Raw genomic sequence first — 20,997 nt, 5'->3', positions numbered from 1 at the left:
TTTTACAACCGTAATTAATAACCTGGATAACTGAAGATGAGCATCACGTTTAATATTGTTAGTAACATCATAAAGAACTCGAAACAGTAACTGAGAAACTACATTATTTCTCATCTTTTCAGTTTTCTTCTCTCAATAAGTTCTAACAGCAGCCAAATTAGATAATTCTAGATGCCGGAAAAATAGATTACCTCCGACCATACCAAGAAATCCATTGCAATTGGAATTATGGATTTTCACCACCAGTTTAGTCCCACGGAGGACACTCGAATTAGAATTCACATCTTTAACAGCCTCCTCTATAGCAATCTTGGCAACTCTTCCTATTGTTGAGTCGATAGCAAAAATAGCTCCAACCTTCACAACAGCTGGTCTTGAAGAAACATTTTTAATCATCCCATTTGAAAGCACTCCAGAAGAGAGTAACAACCATAATGAAAGAACCCAGATCACATCCATTCTAGAGTATGACATGTGCTAATTTCAAAATAAAAATCCAAATTGAAACCTCCCAATTAGAGTCATAAACTTCCTAGTAAATGAAGTTTAGCAGCCTTAAAAATACATATTTGTGCAGACTAAAATTCAGAAATTCATTACTACAACCGTAAAAGTGTTCTAAACAACACTCAAACGTACGCAGCCCAATTTTTTTCAGAAAAGAAAAATTTACACTCAGTTGAAACAATAATCAAACTCTATTCTGATGCGTAGATGATCAACAAAAAGAATCAATTAGCACCAATGTTCAATTAACATGGGCACATGAATTAGTGTAGTGAAGAAGCAAAATAATGGAACGTCATTAAGAAAAAAGTAAAGATGAGTAATTTCAAGTAGACAAATACAGAATTTTACAGCAGCAGCCATGTGGGCCAGTCAGTATTCTATTTCCATAAGAAAAATGGCGAACTCACGAAGAAAACGAGGAATTGATATCTACGGTGCACAATTGGGAGAAAAGTAAAACATATTAATTTAAAAGAAATGTGTCATAATCATTGGATGGACAACAAGTTAGATAGTCAATTTTAAATCGCAAATTTCAACTTGAAAATGAGAGGAGGAATCAAACTCTGCAATTTAGCGGGTACAGCCTCTCTGGCCCATTCAGTTCCATTTTGTGGACCCCATCATCTTAAGTGAAACTTTTGATAAATGAATATTCGTCAAATTAATAATTTTGCTTCAATATTAAAATTCTTTTAATCTCGACTTGAGTTAGTGTACTATATTAATATCGGAATAATAAATAAGTAAGGCCTTAACTATAGTCCAATTTGATTTTAAGCGAAAATGTTTGACCATAATCCAATTCAATTTTAAGAGAAAGGGTTTAAAAGTTCAAATTCGGATGATAAATAATAGAGAAGAGTTCACATTACAAGCGTTAAGTTTACCTCAATTCAAAAATCAAGTAGATACTTTTAAAATTCAAAAATGAGGTACATATTCTCATGAGTTTGCAGCAGCTTCAGCACCGTTGTTCGACGCCACTAGCAACGACAGAGCGTGCAACGGTATCTTGGTGCCACTCAGCGTCGTCTTCCAGTGGTGTTGCCTTGTCTTCCAATTGGTGTGCTACGGTCGAAGGAATGGAGGCGATCGCCGAATGCTAGTGTCACGTTGCATCGCCGCCGACGCGACATCGTATCTAGTGTGTTATTGTCTCTAGCAGTAAAGAGAGAACAGAGAGGGATATAGAGAGAGAGAGAGAATGGTGAGAAGAAATAATTAGGGTTTGGGAAGTGGGGAAATTGGGGGTGGGTGGTTTTATAGTTAGATTAATACCTGATAGTTGCACAAATAAATTTTATACTTGATTTATGAATTGTATTTCTTAAAGACCTATTGTCATGTAATTTTTTCTAAATAATATAATAAATATCCATCATAATGTCTTGACCCACTCCAATCTTTCTCTCTCTCCAATCTCTCTACAAACTCGCATAGCCACAATCATCGACATCCACCCAGAGTCATTCCCTCTCACACCACAGTGGTAGTGCAGACTTGAAAGGACCCTTGATTTAAGATCTATGAGTACAACATCTTAAGTGTAGCAACTTATTTGGACTTTTAATTTAGTAAAACATCGACGAGAATTTATGAATTATCTAAATGAACTTCAATTTGGACAATCGTCTGGCATCAGAATGATTGAAGGAATGAGATTGGCATCGTGATTTAAACTACCATAGAGAATTGGTTCGTCAATGTCGTGTAAATTTGATTCAAAAGTTTGATTTATCATCAAATTCAATGTAAATTGTAATTTTTTTACCGTGTGATTTAAATTACATGTAAATTGTTACTTGTGATGTTGATCCAATAGCTTGTAACCAGTTCTTTTGGATCTTTGACCTTCAGACGTTGATCTATTACATGTGATATTGATTTAATGGCATGCGACCAATTTTCTTGGATTTGTGACAAATAAATATTGATTTGTTACCTATGAAAAATGACTTATGACCAATGAACTTGAATCTGTGACCTATTATCAGTACACATACATGTGACAATCTAATCTATGACCAGTTATCATTGATATTTGATCTATACAATATGACCCGTAAATTGTGAATGATGAACTGTGACCTGTGATTATAAATTAGTGATTTGTGACCAATCCCATTTGATATGTGACCTATGAACATTGATCTGCGACCTATACACAATGACATGTAACCTATAGTATGTGCACGTTGAACTTTGATACTCGGATTATAACTTGTAACAAGAAAAACATATGACGTGGGCAAAATTGATCACGTATTATTGCACAATCACAAATCACAAATTTTATAGGTTACAATTTCTTTACCACAATTTATCAAATTAATAAACCACGTATTATTCCTCGACTACAAAGTACCTTTTCGAATGCATATTATTTATTGGTCACAAATTAACCATTTTATTAGTTACAATCACCTAAATAATTGGTTATGAACCCTCTTTATACAATTCAAATCCAAACTAACCTAATCCTATCACCAACACCACTGCCACCAATAACATTACTACTATCTCCACCACCATCTGTACCAGAACCACCATCATCGCCAATGCTACCACCACCTCACAACAATCACTGCCATCACCACCATCACCAACAATCACAAACTCCATTTTCACCATACTACAACTACCAACAAAAAAAATAAAAAATAAAAAAAATCCTAAACTCGACACTTCCACCACCTTGAATCCACTAGAAGATAGATAATGGCTAAGCAATAGATCAGAACAAGAAGAAATTACACCAAAACCATGGTGAGTGTTGTTAGAGAGACAATCTCAGCACCACCATGCACGATGCTCAAATCACCACGATGAGTGCCACATAGCGACAATCTAAAAACTTCGATATAGCTCTTAAATTAGCACATCACCAAACACCCCATTCACCACCACACCACATCACACCATCACGTTGTCACTGCTTCGTGCACAATGGCAAATCATTCACCGTTGTTTTGTGCATGCAGCGACATCCCATTTGTTGCTACAATTCGTGTGCAATGACGATGGGGCTCCACTGCGTACTAACTATAGCGATACTAGGCATTGCATACTGTACCTGTCGTCCGGCTCACGAGTGTTGCTGCAGGCCGTGAAGAGTTGCGAGAGAATGAGTGGGTAAAGAGGCATCGAGAAATGAAGTGGATGAAGAGATATTTGTGAAAATGATTTAGGGTTTGTAGGGTAGGTGAGGACAAGGGTATATATATAGATTAATTTATAATATTATCTATTAATATTGAAATGTGAAATTATCACTTGATTTTTGAATAACCAAACCTTGAATTTGTTTTTTTTTTTGAATTGTAGTCTTTAAAAACATGTGGCTGTGTAATTTCCACAATTAATAATCTCATTAAATGCATTAGATAATTTTTTTTCATGATTCTTTAAGGCCCTATGAATATGTAAAATAATAACTGCTTAAATTCATAAAATTTCATATTAATATAAGTTAACAAACTTTTAATTTGACAACATTTTTTTCAAAAATGTTGTGTGCGCCTTTCTGTGTGCTTACAGATTAAATTTTGAATTTCACCACCTTTAATATTTTGTTTTCAAAAATTTCCTACATGTATTACGGTAAAATATAATACAAGTTATAAAAATATAAAAAACTCTATAAATTAATAACCTCTCTAAAATAATAAATTTTCTTGGTCCTAACATTATTATTCTATAGAGGTTTTATAGTACGAGACCGTTGCTCCTACTTAGAAATTTGACACACTTATTTGATAAATAATTGTTACCTTTAATTTAAATCAATCCAACGTTCAATATATATATCACTAAAATCATGGTAGAGTTTGTTGTAATCACTTGAGATCCATAAGATATTGAGCGTTGGATTGATTTAAATTAAATGTCACGATTGTTTCTCAAAAAAAGTGTGTAAGGAATGGTTCCATTTATATTATATACTGATACTATTTGAGTAATAAGAAACTAGTTTTTTCTTATACAGAGATTCAAGGACTGTACTATCGATTCTAGATTAATGAAAATAATTCTAAAGTTTCAATTAATATATTTATATTAGAAATTATGGTATTCCCCTTTCTCGAAAATGGGGACATTATTAAAGCAAAATATTACTTTGTTCTTCATAGTTATTTACTTAATCAATGAATAAAAGCATACTTTAAATCGAAATCATGGGAAGCGGTTCTTCGTACTTTTTATTTTAGAATATTGATTCATACTTATGTCTAACCTATATTTTTCTTTTCATTTTATTGAGAAAATATTTTTCATATTTCAAAACAAACTCACTAGAGTCCGTTTGATTGTAAGAATGAAATTTGGATGGAAAGAAAATAAATTTCAAGAAATTTAATTGTCTAGAACTTGTTTTATTGGGAATTGTCAATTAATGAAATTGCCAATTAAATGTGTTTGATTAATATAATTTTTCACCCGAAAATGTTAATTTTTTTTTATCTTTTGGTGTTCATTTGACTTTGTTTTCCATTAAAATTGTCAACTAAAGGGATTGAATTTGTTACAATTATAGATAAAATTTGTTTCCATTATCCAAAAAAAAAAATAAAATTGGAAACTGATTTCCCACCCAAACCAAGGGAATTAAGCCCCCGTTTGGCCCCATTATTTTCAAATTTCAATGGTTGAAATAGTATTTTTTTGAAAAATGTGTGATTAAAAAGGAATGAAAAGTTTTTTGTTTGCGTATAATATTATTTTATGAAAAATTGTGTGATTGAAAATAAAAGCGAAAAAATAATGAGAAGTAGAATGGGGGTCAAACGGGTTAAAACTCCACGAAATCAAAGAAAAAAGGGTGGGGGTAGAGAAAATCAATTGTCAAGAAAATTATACCAATCGAAAAGTTGTAAAATGGAAAATTTTCATGGAAAATTTGTTGCCTGGCCAAAGAAAATGAGAGGAGGAAGAATCAGCACGGAAATTGACCCATTTCTATGGACCCACATCATTATTTCCGGATAATTTGCGTGAAGAAAATGGGCAAACAAGGAAGGAAGAACAGTAGAAGGCCAAGTCATTTTTTCTTATTTTAAATTAAGGAGTTGGGTTTCTATTATTTTTTTATACATTTCACCAATCAATCAAGAGAATTTGATTTTGCTTTCAAAAGGAAAGTAAAATAAGCTGTAACAATTTCCCACTCACCATTACTTCTTGCATTGAATTGATACTATGTCCTTGATTGGTAGATTTAAAATCAAATTTTTAGTAGATTTTGATAAAAAAAATGATAAAATGTATGTTTGACAAATTATGGATCCCACAAAACATGTGGTCAAAATTAATTATTGACTTTAAATTAGATTAAAATCTAGATTTTATTACATTGAGATTCAAAACTTGTCTTTATCTAATCTTGTTTAATATACTATACATGTGATCCCTTTTGACATACTAAAAAATATTCTACTAAGAAGTGTTTCGTCTGCTACAAAAATCCCACATTCTTCTCTTTCGATATACTAAACATATATTAGTCTATACTTTTCTTTTTCCTAGTATGTGTACTGTTGTAAGCCACAAGGAATTGGGGGAGAAGAGAGATTATTTGATTATGAGAAGGAAAGATCAAGGTTTTACACTTCAGAATATTTATGGGATCCGGGAACATTTGATTTTCACTGCTTGTTGACCTTTTTTACTTTCTTGATTAGGGAATTAGGGTTTTGACATTCTAACTTGTTATCTTTGTGCATGTAATGCGGGTACACAAAAGCTGAAGATTGAAAAGTTCTTTTTCTAACCAATATAAAACATGCCAGGGGAACTACATGTTGAGGATTGTAAAGTTCTTTATAGAGATTAAGAACAAATTTAGCCCTTGTTTGAAATACATTCTTTTGAAAAAATACATTTTTAACAGTATTTTGACATCATTTCAACAATACATTCTTCAATAAAATAATACTACACGTAAATCCAGAACTTTTCCTTATTTTTCACCACACATTTTCCATCAATACACTATTCATAAATTCATTATTCTCAAAAAAATAGGGCTCAAACAAGGGCTTACTAGAAACGTTAAAAAGGTATGCAATTACCTTTACACGTCACATTTATATCTCACATTTTTTCATCGTATTCTTATTCTCAAATTAAGCCCTTGTTTGTCATCATTTAACAAATTAAATTGTTTGCTATAATAATATTCGCCATCACATATTCTCACAATAAAATATTCTACACACAAACCAATAAAATTTCTTTAAATTTTAACCACATATTCTCCAAAAAATATTATTCAAAACTCTTTAATTTCTCCTATAGTAGGAGATAAACAGGCTCTAAAATAAATTATTTCTAATTATGATTTCTTCCCAAAATTTTATTTTCAATAGAGTAAAAAAACTCATTAGTTCATTATATTTTTTAAATAAACAAAACAAATAATAATGCAAAAAATGTGATTAGATATTTGACCATTATTTTAAATCACGTTAAGAATATTTTTGGAAGAAAATCATGATTAAGGATAAGATTTTCTATCAAAAAAATGTTAAAATGTGCGTTTAATTGCCAACATTTTCCATGAAAAATGTTACTTTTAACCCAAATTCCTACTTTTGTATTATTTGATTGATATTTTGGTATGACAAACATTTCCCTACTTTTGTTCATATGACCATATTTTCCTTGAAAGCAAAAAAAATATTTTCAAGTAACCCTCTCTCTTTCTCTCTCATCTGCTTCCCATCTCTTTCATTTCCCCACCAAAAAAAGAAAAAAAGAAAAAAGTATAACATTTTTTAGGTTAAAAATTTAATAAATCAAACACATATAATTGACAATCCAATGCAAATAAGTTTTAACCAATTATTTTCTTTTTATGTAAATTCCATGCTTGCATATCCTAAGAATATGATGAAAAAAAGTTTAAATATATAAACATGATGATGAATAAAGATTAATAATATTAAATATAATCAAAATGTAATGCATTTATTAAAAGATATAGTGGGAATATGACTCCCTTTTATAGTCATAATACGAGTACTAGGCTTTTACCATTAAAAGCTTGTTCGGTAAGGATTTTGATAATTGATTTTTTGACCTTTAAAGACAAAATAGGCCCTATTTGTGAGAGAAGAATTCAAAAATAACGGCTGAAATTGTGAAATAATGATCAAAAAATTGATTTTAATTGGCATAAAATTTGTACCAAACAAGAGCTAAGTCTTCTTCACAATCAAATAATTGATGGAACTTTGTGAAGCTATGACATATGTTTCGTTGGATGTTAGTAATTATTGAACATGAATAGATTGTTATTTCTTTTTGTGACAAAAAAGTGAATAGTCTCCTTTTTTCAACTAGAGTTTTTACAAAATCGAGTTTTACTAGATCTATCTTTTGTGACGGAAGATTCATTATTTTTCTAACTACTACCTACTTCTTGTTATATATCCCGTTCCAACTTCCTAAATATATTCATAGTTTGGTATGTTTTGTTTCAGTTATCTCATTGGCGACTCATGGCCTAAAAATTGAATGGTCCAAGTGGGTTTCTCAAGTGAATTACATGATTTATCGATGTGAAGGATGAGTGATGCTCGTCTTTGGTGAGTCGTGGCCTAAATTGAATTGTTGAGTTTAGGGCATCTAAATAAACTGTGGGGTTGGATTATATGTATAGAGACTAGATCCGGTATGGTTCTATTTTATGATGAGCGAAATACTTATGAATATATATGGTTACCAATTCATATGTGATTCTCATTCTTTGTGATATCTTGTCAATAAATGAATATTAAGAGAAAATATATTTAAAAAGAAGATCCAAAACCCAAAATCAAGATCAACAATCAAGAATCAAGAGTCAAGAAGAAGAAATTGAAAGATCGAGATTATGGAGCAAAAAGCCAAAGTCAAAAACAAGAATTCAAGAATCAAAAGAGGCAATATTCAAGATTTAAAGCAAAGAAGTTAAACATGAAAAGATTGTAGTTCAAATTTCAAGATCCGGATTCAAGATTCAGTAATAAAGAATCATTTTCAATGAATTAAGGTTTTTTCCGCATTTAATAATTCTTTTGATAATTTAACATGGAGGATCTTAGCAATAAAAGAATTTAATTTTTCTAGTTTTAAAGTTTTATGAAGTTTTAACAAGTGCTATCAGAGCTAATTGTCAAAAAATGGGTAATGGACTCTTAAGAAGAAGAAAGACAAAAGCAAGATAAAATTGATACTATTCACTTGGTAAGTAACTCTAAGGACAAGCTAAAGAATAAGAAAGCTATATCTAGTTCGGTTGAAAAGAAACAGCAAAAGCCAGAAAAAGATAAATCATCTAGCTGTTACTTTTGAAAAAATTGGAACACGTGAAGAGAGATTGTACTAAGTGACATGTTTGGCGTGTAAAATAAACTACAATTCTCATTTTAGTCTATTCAAAAGTTAATTTGGTTTCAGTACCTAGACGCACTTAGTGGATAAATTTCGGTGTCACTATTCAAATAAGCGTGTCTATGTGGGGTTGCCTGAACAGTCAATAGCCAATTGATGCCGAAAGATTCATCTGTGCAAACGATAGCAAATCAATTAAAATTAGGCTATATAGACTTTTAGGTTATTAAAGACTGATTATTATTTGGATTTAAAAGAGATATTTGCAATGCAGTCTTTTAAAACGTACTTTGATTCTATTTCTATATTGGACAAATTCGATTAATCTTGTTCGTTTGAAAATAATAAGCTTTGTCTCTTTCTTAATTCAAATGTTGTGGGTACCAGTTCTTTATCTGGTTACGATAACCCATATTTGCTTAATTCGATGGCCTTTTATAAAGAAACCTTACTTGTAAATTCACATGGTAGTAAATATAAAGTAACCAATAAGAATTTCACTTTGTTATGGAAACAAGCAATTAAGTCACATATCTTAAAGGAAAAAGGAAAAAATTGTGTCAGAATGAATTCTTGATCCGCTAGATTTTTTAGACTTAAGTGTTTATGATAATTGCATTAAGGAAAAATAAACAAATATAAGAAGACTAGGTGCCAATGGAACTTCTAATCTTTTAGAACTAACTCATACGGATATCTTTGGGTCACTTCCGTTCAACTTTTTAGAATGGTCAACAATCACATATTATGTTCATGGAGGATTATTCTTGCTATGACTACCTATATCTCATTCATAAGAAATCTCAACCACTAGACCACATCAATGCTTATTAAACTGATGTTGTAATTTAACTCAATAAAACAATTAAACAAGTCAAATCTTACCATAGTGGTGAATATTATGAAAGATATGACGAATCAGGAGAACAACGTACATGGCCTTTTGCTAAATTCCTACGGGAATGTGGAATCATCCCATAGTACACTAAATCTCTCTAAGCTGAAGAACTAAAGACTACAACTTAAATTCTCAATAAAGTTTCAAGTAAAGTAACTGTTAAAACCCTTTACAAGCTTTGGATAGACAAAAAGTCTATTTTGAAACACTTGCACATATGGGTAGTTAAGTCAATGCTTTATAGGCAATCGAAAAATAAACTGGACTCTAGAATTATCAATTGCTAATTTATTGATTACTTTGAAGGGTCAAGGGGCTTCAAATTTTAAGATCCCACAACTAGGTCGATTTTCAAAATGGGAAATGTCCAATTCTTTGAGAATGTAGAGTTTGTGCCAAGAGATAAGGTTATAAGGTTAAGGATTTTGTCTTTGAGAAAGAATATGAATATATCTCTTCTGTTACAATTGCCAATGATCGAAACTAGGACAAATTCTTACTCCAGACCTTATTCAAGAAGTAATTTTGGATCAAGACAATATCACAACATCCCCTATACACAATCAAGAGATTGTTTCAAAATGACAAACTCAACAACATCAAGAATAAATACCATTAAGGAGATTCACTAAAGAAAAGAGAGAGACAATATAGCTAACTTTATATTCTTTCTCTAAGAAAATAAGGATGTCATTAGATTTGGTGGAAGAAGATTTGATCAATTAACTTTCATCAAAAAATGCAAATGAGTAATTCTCAAGAGTGGACTGATACCATTAATAAAGAGATAAGATCATGAGCGACAATGACGTTTAGGAACTCATCCCATTGCCTAAAGGTGTGGAACTTTTTGGTTGTAAAGGGATATTTAAAATCAAGAGGAATTTGAGGGGTGATGTGTTGAGATATAAGGCTTGTTTTGTTGTAAATGACTTTACTTAGAAGGAAAGCATTAACTTTAAAGAAACTCTCTTTGGTTTCTATGAAAAACTCTTTTAGGATAATTATGGCACTTGTGAGATATTTTAATCTTAAACTACGTCAGATGGTTTACAAATTAAAGAAATTATCTATGAGCTTAAGTAGACTTCCTATCAATGGTATTACAAATTTACAGGTTGTTTGGTACGGATTAAAAATTTGATTTTAATCTAAATCAAAGTCAAACAATCAATATTAATCGCATCTTTCATGGGTCTCACAACTTTTCAATCACACATTTCAAAAACTTGTATCACAATATTCTAAAAATCTAATTTTAATTTCCATCAAACACCCTCTTAATAGACAATTTTCATGCAACTAATTTCTAGGCAATTCAATTGCCTGAATTTATTTTCTTTCTATGTTCACAATAAAACACTGAGTATTGGGTTGGGTATTGGTTTAGCTTTGGTTCCAGTTTCAGTTTGGATTGATTTAAGTTCACCCTCCATCCAGTTATAAACAAAAAATTCATCCTGCAACTATTTAGTGGTCGCAAATGGATCCTCCAACATGAACAAAGGGCAATAGCATCACGAAATACTAATAATAAGCAATATAGTCCTCCAACTATTTTGTAAGAGCATATTAGTCCTCAATCTATTCAGAAACTGAAGTATGGTAATCAACCTATTAAATCTCCAACTATTCAGAAGTGATCTTACGTCTTCCAACTAACAAGAACAGACAATTTAGCATGCCAATTATACAGAATCGATAGTTTGATCCTCTATATTTGGTGATCCAAAAATTATGCAGAAGAAGTGATTTGGTCCTCCTGCTATTGATATGGATATCTTAGTACTCTAACTAATTAGAAGTGGCAATCTAGTCTAGTTTTGGTCACTGTGGATTATTGGCTTTTAATTTTAAATTTTTATGTTTGGAATGGTCGCTGCATTAATTTTGTTGTAGTTTAATTTCTATACATGAACTTATAATAATTAAATCATGCCCTTTCCTTTATGCTTTGTGGTTATCTTTTGATATAAAATATTTACGACGGTATAACTTTTCAAAAGTTCTTTTATTGTTCGTTCTAGGTCGTGTATGAAAAGAAGTATGATTCTGAATCCTGGTAACTAGGCTTGTCAACGAGTAGAGCCGAAACTCGATGCTTGGGCTCAGCTCGAGTAAAGTGATCCGAGCTTTTTTGCAAGCCGGAGCGGAACAGAAATTTTGCCTGGCAAATCTACACTTGGGCCTTATCAAGCCGAGCTGGTTCGCGATTTTTTTTTCATGACAATTCTTAAATTTGTACAATTTTTAAGAATTATAAATTAAATAAAAGTTACATCCCTTCTCTTTTTTCCCGATTTAGGACCAGTTACAATCAAAATACTGCAAGTTAAAATTGATATGAAACTGAGAAATTTAACTCATATTTATAACCAAAAAAATCAAACCATTTAAATTCAAATCAATTTCAATCTAACAGGCAGCAGCTGTCGGCTAAGGCAACTTTGATTTGCTGCCATCTTTTTTTCGGCTAGAGCCGAATGGCCCATAAAACAGGTTGGGCGGGCTAGAGTCGACGTTCCAAAATGAGGCTCGGCCCGACCCACAAGCCGGGGCAGCTAAGGCTTTTTTTGGATTGAGCCGACGAGCCCAATTTACATCCCTACTGCTACCCGAAAAAGTTTCCATCCAAAATAATCGAAAGATTTCTTGAAATTGTCTCACAAGTCCTCGTGTAATGTTGGTAATTTGGAACTCTCTTAATTTCAATTAACAATGTTTTGACATACTAAATTTTGTTTAAAATGTGACATATCATGAATCTAATGTGTATTCTTTCATTGAACCGATCTTGTTATTAGAAATATTTGAAGTTATGCAGGATGTTAAATCTAATCTACATGTTATCTGATGCATCATCAAATGAGCAACATATTAATTGAGTGGAATGTGAATGCATGGGAGAAAAATAGGCCCTTCCATTCCATTTTCTGATGATTATCAAAAGTTCCTTTTTCTTGCATTTGTTAAATGTTGCACAACATGCTATTTTGATGTCTGAAAATTTGTTGCGTTTTTTGCAATGGTTAAGCATTGTTATCCATAAATTAGATGGCAAGATCTTAGTCATTTGATAAATTCTCTTTTATTGTCTTCCTCTATATCTTTTGCTACTATTATACTATATGATGGAGGAGGTATATTCCCCGTGCTCGTATCATTTGAGATAAATAACCTTGACATCCTAGAAACTTATTTCTTGTGAGAGATTTTGTTATACACTTTGTACTTAAATTTATTCTCTTCCCTTCCCTTAATAGGTTCAAGACGGAACATGTTCCAGTTTAGGGATTTAAGCATAATTTCCATTGGTTTTTTTTCCCTTTCCATGTATATGACGCACAGCTGTAAATTTAATCATGCATCGTTTATGAACAGACTCGGATGCTTCAAGACGCACCCTTTCATCATCTTTAAATAATTGAGAAGATTTGTCCTTTTGCAAGATTTTCACTCAAGTACACACACAATGGTGGCCTCCAAGAATGGGATTCTGATTATAGCTGTCATTAAGTATGCGCTGATGGTTATGGCTGAAGGAAAAGAGAAGTGGAGAGTCGCCTGTGCAAGACATACAAGGAGAGTATCTGTTAAGGAAGACATGCTGATGCCTATTACCTAAGCAGTTTTTTATTTGCATTCAATCTGATAAGTACATATTGTGCAATTATTTATGCCACATTACTAAACGTTTATGTCGTCAAATTATTACTTCTATTTAATTTGGGTTATTTTTCGTTGTTTTAGTGTTTAACTCGTTTTGAAACATTTGGAAGGATAAATTGGCCATTAGATGAATAATTGGAGATAATATTCCACACTTCGAAAAGTTGAAGGACGTAAATTGAATTAAAAGGATATGAGTGCAAAAATAAATTTTATCAAGGGCTAAATTAGCTTACTTGGACAGTTGGTGGCATATTTTAAAAAGGGCATTAATCAAATTGAGCCTTTGCAATTGGACCGAGAATATGAATGAAAAGAAAATGGGCTGGATTCTTTGGTGTGTGTATCCCTCCTTACCTTAAAGGAGAGAATGTGAGGTTTATTGTTCATTTTTGTCATATAGATTTTCACACGAAGCTGGTTTGAAACTGGTTTGGTAACAGTAAATTATTCTATTCAATCACACTACAGTGCTATTTTCACATGCCATCTCAAGATTTTGACATGCCGTTTTAATGATTTATCCATTTTCATATACTACTTCGCTTTCAGTTGATTAGAGGCAGTACTATTATATTGTAAAATAAAATAAGTTGGAGAGAAAAATAGAAATAATTTATTATGTAGCTATTAAATTATAATAAACGAAAATTATTATAACAAAACTATAATTGTAAAAGCTATTCATAGGAAAAAAATATCAATTTCAACACTTTAAAGTAAATTTAGATATATTTAATATTTCCCTCCCGGGGCATAGCACAGTGGTGCAAAAGATGGGAGTGAGGTTATATCACGTCTTGCTGGCAGCCACAGTGTGGGGGTTCGATTATTGAGTCATGAAATCGGACTCTTTGTAGGCGCAGTGTACATGCAGCTCTTGTTCTCTGGCCTGTTGGGGCATATTCCGCGATTTATCTCCCTCACAAAGCTCTAGGAGCGGGGCGGTAGGTGCCTTAATGTTGGGGTTCAACTTTTTTTTTTAGATATATTTAATATTTTTAAAATTAAATATTATTATGAATAACACTACTTCGCTTTCAGTTGATTAGAGGCAATACTATTATATTGTATAATAAAAGTTGGAGAGATAAATAGAAATAATTTATTATGTAGCTGTTAAATTATAATAAACGAAAATTATTTAAACAAACCTATAATTGTAAAATCATTTCCAATTATTTAAAAATAATAGAAAAACCTATAATTGTAAAAGCTAGGGCTGGGTAAATCTCCCGAACCGAACCGAACCCGAATCAGACCGAACCAAACCCCACGATTCTTGTCAAATTAAATACCGAACGGGTATCTGAATTGAGAATCGACGGGTACAATTCGGTTCTCGATTCTAGACCAAGAACCGAATCTTTCTATATTTTTTTAATATTGAATAAATCAAATTATTTTAATTCTAATTTTTTCTAAACAAATTAACAATTTCTAAATCCAAAGTTTTGGCCCAATAATTTGTTTCATTTTTAATTTTTTGCTCAATTACCCATTTTATTGTTTCTTTTCTTAGTCCAACAAGATCCAACCAAGTAAATAACCCTAAACACCTACACTAAAGTGCATAACGCTGTCTTGACTCTCGTACTCACTCTCGCAGCCTCGCTGACATTCCAAAACATATGCAATCGCCGATCGACGCTGTGACCTCCGATCAAAGCTTTGACCGTAGTGATCATTTGAACAAAGTAATCTACTAGTCTCTGATATTCCAAAATCATTGAATGTGTCATTAGTTGTATTTATATAATGTTGTTATAAATATTAAAAAAATTAATTATAGTACGGAACCGAACCGAACCCGAACGGTTCCATAATTATATTTGGATCCGACGGTTCCATTTACTAGATACCCGAAAATTTTGGTCCGGTTCGGTTCTAAAAAGAACCGAACCTAACCGACCCGCGCCCACCTCTAGTAAAAGCTATTCATAGAAAAAAATATCAACTTCAACACTTTTAGGTAAATTTAGATATATTTAATATTTTTACAATTAAATATTATTATGGATAAAATTTTTAAAAAATAATCTCCATGCATGGGAGTGAAAATCTCTATGCAGCTCCATGCACGGAGGTGCTTTGAAAAAAAATTTTTTTTGTTTCAAGTTAATATTTTTTGAATATTTAATTTTAAAAATATTAAATATATCTAAATATTTACTTAAAAATGTTGAAGTTAATTTTTTTTATCCATATAAGTACCTTTTACAATTATTTATTATTTTAGATAACTTGAGTGACTTTTTTACTTATAAGTAACTTGCTACATTCTAGCCGGTGTATTATTTTTATTAATATTGAAAATTTAAAAAACTAGATATATGTACATATTCGTACTTAAAAAAATTTAAGTTAATACTTTTTTATTTTTTTATTTATACTTATCCCTTCTTATTTTAAAAGTTGCTTATCCTTTCTTCAATATTGATAAAAGGATTAGACGATAGAGAATTTAAAAAGTTACTTATAAGTAAAAAACTCATTTCCAATTATTTAAAATTAAAAAAAAACCTATAATTGTAAAAGCTATTTATAAAAAAAAAATTAACTTTAACACTTTTAAGTAAATTTAGATATAATTAATATTTTTACAATTAAACACGTGCATGGAGTGAAAATCACTCCCATGCACATGAGAGTGAAAATCACTTCATATTTTCACTCCCTGCACGGAGTCGTTTTGAAATAAAAAAAAAAGAAATAAAATTATTTCATGTTAATATTTTTTTAATATTCCGTGCATGGAGTGTTATCACTCCATGCACGGAGGCATTTTGAAAAAAAAAAATTATTTCATATAACACTCCATGCACGGAGGCATTTTGAAAAAAAAATTATTTCATGTTAATATTTTTTTAATATTTAATTTTAAAAATATTAAATATATCTAAATATTTATTTAAAAATGTTGAATTTAATTTTTTTTTATCTATATAAGTACTTTTTGCAATTATTTATTATTTTAGATAACTTGAAGTAATGTTTTTTACTTATAAGTAACTTGTTACGTTCTAGATGGTGTATCCTTTTTATTAATATTTAAAATTTAAAAAACTAAATATATGTAAATATTTGTACTTAAAAAATTTTAAGTTAATACCTTTTTTTAATTTATAGATAGATATATAGAGTAGCTTTTTACAATTATAAGAGAGTTATTACTTTTTAAATTTTAAAAATAAATTGAAGTGCTCTTTTGTGTGCAGAGTTAGATTGTTCGTTTTTATTACATGTGTTTTCACATTCAACTAGTTTGAAATGGATTTGATCAAAGTGGTTTGGTATTTTTTTTTATTATATTATATTATTAAGAAAATATAAATAATCTACTGTCTATCACTCTTTGAATTCACTCATCCTCTCTCCTTCAATTCCAAAATTCAACTTTCATCTATGGAAAAAAAAAAACTCTCTAAATTTTTGTTTCTTTTAGTGGGGAAAAAAAGTCGTGCAGTCCGTATCTTAACCATAGGGAAGAAATTGTGACGATTAACTTTGGGTAAGTTCTTGCAATTTTTTTTTTATTTACTTTGTTTGTGTTTTCGTTTTTGGGTTTCTTTTGAATTTATTTAAGGTATGTAGGTTTTATTTCTGTGTATAAATGAAAATGTAGCTTGGCTCATCTTACTCTACCTAGATGTGAGGTATATTCTTATCTCTATATATACGTGAAAATCTAATTGGAGTTGTCTATTTTTTATTAGATATGGCTATGAAGTTTATGTTGTTGTTGGAAGTTTGCTTTGTCGCAAAACTTTTTCTTATTTACCACACTTATTTTACAGTATTTTAAATGCAATTATTATTTGTTAGTTTCTAATTGAATTAATAATTTTTCGTATTATTCAAAATCAGTGGTAAATTTATTCTTCTGATGGATTCTCTGCAAAAATCTACAAATGACGAGCCTGGTTATTTTGATCTTGAAACTTTATCTCATAGCACAAATAAATCGTATAATGCTTTCATTCACCAACAACAAAATCAAAGGCGGGTGGATAGGAGGAATCGAATTCAAACTATAAGTATTGATCGTCGTAAGAGGATAAATGATCCAATGTTATCTAAAAATAATAGTTCTGGTGTTGATTATGGGCATGAATATATAATACATTCTCATTCTGAGGCTTTTACTTCGAATGAAGAGACGATTAATGTTTTTGATTCTGAATTACATGAAAGTTCTAATTTGTTTAGTATACCAACTACTGCATATGTATTACCGACGTGCACTTATTGTAAGCATTGTGGCGTTCGCAAATTGTATAGAGCAACTAAAAGTTTTTGTTGCTCTGATCGAAAGTGAAACTTTTTATGCATGATTCACCGATGAATTGTACACTCTATTTACGTCTAAAGAACATGCATGTTTGGAATTAAAAAACTTGCGCGTGGATATAAGAATCACTTTGCTTTCACTTCATTTGGTGTAAAGTACGATAAGGAACTGTTTAAAGGATACCAAGGTATTTACACATTTAGAGTTCAGGAACAAGTATATCATTATGTAAATCAACTTATGCTGGATAATAATATGCCTTCTTATATACAATTATATTTTTACGATACAGATAATGAACTCCAAAATCGAATGAAAACTTCCGAAAGTCTGGTAGAATCCACTTTGCTTTTTCTAATTGAAATCTTGAAGGTAAATCCGTATAGTAAATTCTTTAGGTCTCTAAATAATATAACCGATTTGCATGAGCATAAAATACAAATAAGATATCACCGAGGACTCGATCAGAGAGTTTTTAATACTCTGTCGGCGTCTTAAGTAGCTATCATATGGGTTGAGGATGATGAAAACACAAATATTCATGTTCGTAATATTACTATATATGGACATTCTAGTGATTCGCATAGGATTCATTATTATTATGGTTGTTATGATCCTTTGTAATAACCTTTGCTTTTCTCATTTGGTGAATGTGGTTGGCATGAAGGTATTCACAGATACGAAAACACATCTTCTCAGCTTGCGCAATTGGTCGACCATGTTGCTAATCCTAATATAATAAATTTTGTAGCTCAAATTATTGAAAAAGAGGCTAATGGTTTGTTCATGTACTTTCTTGTGTCTTTCTTATATCTCCATAGATGTGATGTTTGAAGTAAATATAAAATTTGCTTCATTTTTCCTCGTGTAGTGCTTAAGGAAACGAAGAAACGGTCACAAGTATCATGTCGTGAGTACTATTTGTACAAGTTACAAACTAGAACTTCTGGTAAGTCTGTATTGCTTCATACTGGTGACTTTTCCAACAATATGTTGTAGATATGTACGTTAAGATAGAGACATCCAGGTTAGATTATTTTTGTAATAATCAGAAACAAATTCGTGCTAAACTTTATCAAGGTATTGTAGATAGTGTACATAAAGGAGAAATTAGAGGGAACAAAATTGGGAAAAAAGTTGTTTTACCATAATCCTTTACATGTGGACTTAGAGATATGCTAAGGAGGTACTTAAATGCTATGGCTCTTGTCCAACATTATGGAAAACCAGATTTATTCCTAACTATAACATGTAATCCAAATTAGCCAGAAATTAAGCAAGAATTAAAACACAATGATGAGTTTCAAAATCGACCAAATTTGATTGTACGTGTATTTAGAGCAAAGTTAGAAGAACTTAAAAATGATTTGTATTAAAACGATATTTTTGGTCCTATTATTGCTCATATATATGTGATTGAACTTCAAAAAAGAGGTCTCCCTCACGCACATCTATTGTTGATTTTTAATTGTGGTCATAAAATTTCTTCCACTGAACAAGTTGATAGGATAGTCTCTTGTGAAATTCCTGATAAAAATATACACCCTTATCTCCATTCTATTATTGTGAAATCACCATAAAAAATATTCTTCACAAAATGTAAAAAATAAAAATACATAATAATTTTTTTTTACAAATAACATAAAAAAACAATTTTATCTCCAACAAAAAAATACATTTAAAAATTAGCAGTTCATAACCACTTTCTTTTTTTAATTTTCGAAAATACAATTGTAAAAAAGGAAACAATATTGAATTACAATATTTAATATTTAAGAAATTCAATATTAAATAAATTTTATACATTTATAACAAATTATAAATTCATATATGCAGCTTACCGTATATACTGGATATCGTATTTGTAGCTTACCGTATTTGCGACCTACCGTATTTGTAAACAACTTATCATATTTGCACCTTACCGTATATGTTGCCTACCGTATTTGCAGCCTACCGTATTTGCAAACAACTTACCGTATTTTCACCTTACCATATATGCTGCCTACCATATTTGCAACTTACCGTAACTTACTTTATTTTCACCTTACTGTATATGCTACCTACCATATTTGCAACTTATCGTATATGTTGCCTACCGTAATTATAGCTTACTGTATTTTTATATATCGATTTTTGCACTTACAAATATTGAGAATGCAGAATACCGTACATTCACTTATCAAACCGAATTTCAAAAAAAAATTCAAATTTTTATTTTTTCAACATAAGTATAAAATAAATATTAAATATATATGAAGCACAAAATATAAATACATATGAATATGGTGCTCAATCTTCAATTTTTCAATAATAAATTACACTAAATTTAGAAATATAATATTCACATTCAACTCAATCATATTAACACTATCAAAGAATACAAGCAAAAAATTTGTATAATCTTGTATATTTCTTATTCAAGTATGAAATATACAAGTATATTTTTTCTAGATGACACAATATTGTTATACAATTGTAAAAATAATTTACAATTATTTTCTTATATCATGAAAATATTTCTAGATATTGCTTCAAAAACTTTCCAAAAAACTAAAATTCATACACTAATAAGAATATAATAAATGCAAAATTCATGGAGAAAAAAAATTTGACACTGAACATCATCTATTTAAAAAAAGAAAAAAAAGGTTGCCTAACGGAGTAACTCCAAATGCTCCGTGATGCGCGATTTTATTTATTTATAAAAATCTACCATAAATCTTCTATATTTTCTTGAAACTCATTTCAAGAACTATATCATAAACATATCGAATGATCTAAATGAATATTGAAAATAGTTAAACGTATATCAAACGTGTGTGTTAAAAAATGTGTATAACTTGTCTTTTTTCTTAAAAAAATCAATTATTTTATTAATATTTATTATTTTTTCGTGACAATAATTTTTGACGTCATTTAGAAAATTTTCTAATAAACTTTTAAATTTTTTTTAATGTCAAAAGAGACATTATTTAAAAAATTAAGAATTTCGATAACATGCTAACTTTATAAATTCATCGACGATTGTACCGTAGTCGAATACATAAATCTTCTATATTCTCTCGAAACTCATTTCGAGAACTATGTCATAGACGCATTGAATGATCTAAATGGATATCAAAAATAGTTAAACATACATCAAACGTGTGTTTTAAAAAATACGTATAACTCGTCTTTCTTCTTTAAAAAAATCAATTATTTATTAATCTTTATTATTTTTTCGCGACAATTTTTATAATAAAAATGATAT

General features: G+C 30.3%; 1 protein-coding gene across 1 annotated transcript in view; it reads right to left on the bottom strand.

Moving 5' to 3' along the window:
* LOC111378535 (glutamate receptor 3.3-like) overlaps positions 1–20,997 on the bottom strand; it is a 41,443-nt gene that overhangs the window by 2,923 nt on the left and 17,523 nt on the right. The window lies entirely within an intron of this gene.

This window comes from Olea europaea, unplaced genomic scaffold, assembly GCF_002742605.1.
Source record: "Olea europaea var. sylvestris unplaced genomic scaffold, O_europaea_v1 scaffold1831, whole genome shotgun sequence".
Lineage (NCBI taxonomy): Eukaryota > Viridiplantae > Streptophyta > Magnoliopsida > Lamiales > Oleaceae > Olea > Olea europaea.
Note: the sequence above shows the minus strand (reverse complement) of the source record. Positions and strands in the feature narration are given on the sequence as shown.